Source organism: Salvia splendens, unplaced genomic scaffold, assembly GCF_004379255.2.
Source record: "Salvia splendens isolate huo1 unplaced genomic scaffold, SspV2 ctg1178, whole genome shotgun sequence".
NCBI lineage: Eukaryota > Viridiplantae > Streptophyta > Magnoliopsida > Lamiales > Lamiaceae > Salvia > Salvia splendens.
The window spans coordinates 62,501-65,000 of NW_024598731.1; positions in this window are offsets into that span (position 1 = coordinate 62,501).

A 2,500-nucleotide genomic window follows, 5' to 3' on the forward strand; every position below is an offset into this window, starting at 1 on the left:
TATAATCTGTAATAAGGGGTACAAATAGCAGAATTTCATTCCCAAAGTGGATCCTTAATATTAATATTATTTTATATAATTTATTTTCTTTATTTTCGTTTTTCATCAAAGCAAATACAAATAGGGTCATTTTCATTTCATTTCTTCAACTAGTATCGATAGAGATGGATAAAGACACATGTGGATTAGTACAATTATTGGTAGCATCATCTTCAGGATTCCAAGAGCTACCTCACTGAATTTTGCCTTTTCGATTCCTCCCGATCCGTATAATGAAATCGAATCGAGTACCCTATCTTTCCCGGTAGCACATACACAAATGGAATTCTTATTTGTACGGTACAAAATGACTTAAATTCTTTTGATAAAATCCTTTTAATCGGAAAAGTCTCTTCTTTATTCTTTTTTGGCTCTGATTTTGTGTAACCTCAATTATTTGAAACAATCTATCTCATTCAAATTGTACACTGAAGTTTTGATATATTATATGGAATATGGATCCCATTCCTAATTCAATCAAGTAAAGAGTATATTAATAAAAGAAAAATCAAATAAGGACCCTGCCTCTCTTATAGAGAGAGGAAATCGATAATCTTTTTTAAGGATTTATGCCGAAGAAAAAACAAACTATAAAAAAGTAAATTTGGTAGAATATTCGATTTTTTTTTTATACTGTACTAGGACTTATCTTTATCGCACTTTTTTTTGTTTGTTTGTAACTTATGTAAGTTTAAAGAGGATTAGATGATACTTAGTCAGATGATTGTATAAGGAAGGAGATAGTTTTATAGAAAAGAATAGAAAAGATAGAAAAGAAAGAATGGAAAAGAATGATAAATAAAGTAACAAAGTAAGAAAATTTTCGATTGGGTCAGGAATACTTTTTTGGATTTGGTATGAATAAATGATCTTTCTATGTTATACTATTCAATTCTCGACGATAAATCGATTTGATAGATCAGATATTGTTATTCATGATATTGATCTGATTTGATATCATCGAGATGGAATTCATCCCATTGAATTTAGAGGCGAAAGATTTATCATCTCTTATGGGATTAAATCCCGAATTATTGTGAAGTAAAGAAAAACGAAACGATGACATTATGGAAGTAAATATTCTCGCATTTATTGCTACTGCACTGTTCATTCTAGTTCCTACTGCTTTTTTACTTATAATATATGTAAAAACTGTTAGTCAAAGTGATTAATTTGAATGAAACTTGACTTCTTAGTTCTTATCAATATCAAGAATTAACGAAATAAAATGAAAATAATTCCAATTTTGTGTTTTAGCTGAAATGAGCGAACTAGAATCAGCAGGATTCTATGAGACCCGATAGTATGGTAGAAAGTAATATATTTACTACCATACTATCTATTTTTTATATTCTAGTATACTAGAATATAAAGTGGTACTGGGCTTAATATGGATCAATCTAGAATGTCATCTTCATATATAGATAGATATCTAGACAATAGATATTAATTATCTATATGGAATGTAGATAAGGTTCAAATTGGATTTCTTTTTGATTTGTGTTGGTTCCAATTAATAATTAATCTGGAATAGTTGAAAGGCGCCTCTTACTCTTATGATTCTAATTCCTGGATTTCTTATTTGGATTTCTTATTATTGTCAATATGAATCCCGGAATCCATTGAAATAATCAAATCAATGAAAAGAAAAAAAAAGAATAGTCGGGGTATGTATTAATAAAAGAAAATCAAGAAATCTTTTTTTAGCATTCCATTGATTGAACAGTTGACAAATCATCCAAGGAAAGGAGTTTTTTTCAGATTTCGACGAAAAGAAAAGGATTAGTAAACCTCGCCAATTTGAAATCTTTGAATCATAATATGAAATGAGTCAAGTCAATAAAGTATAGCATAAATCGAATTTATAAATTTATAAAACGAAAATAATAAAAAAAATACTAAACTAAGTACTAAGTACGCAATATGTGACTTCTCCAAGAAAATATCTTAGTATGCGGAGTATCCCCTTAGAGAATCAGTATGTCTATTTTATTTCCCGTAGAAAATCTTAATTTAATAACTTTTAAATAACTAAAAAAAGAACTACTTTCTTTTGTCTTTGAACCAGAAAAAGGCAAACAAATAAAAAGTAAAAAAGGTCCCGCTGTTCCTTATTATCCATATATAACTCTGATAAGAGCCGGTTTATCATAATATAATAAAGAATTTAGGAAGAATTCGGTTGGAATAACTTTCCTATCAGAATAACTTTCCTATCATTTGTATTCTTTTTACTTTTGAAGTATGAACACTGGAATCATTAAAATATTTATTTGATTATGATTAAAAGGGTATTATTCAAATATTATTCATATCGAATCGAATAGAATTTTGAAATTGAATTCAATTATTGAATTCAATTTCAATATTTCACTATAAATTGTTCAATTTAAAATTTAAAATAGTTAAATTAAAAAGTCTTTGCGGAACGATCTATAAAAGAATTGATAGAGTTGCATTT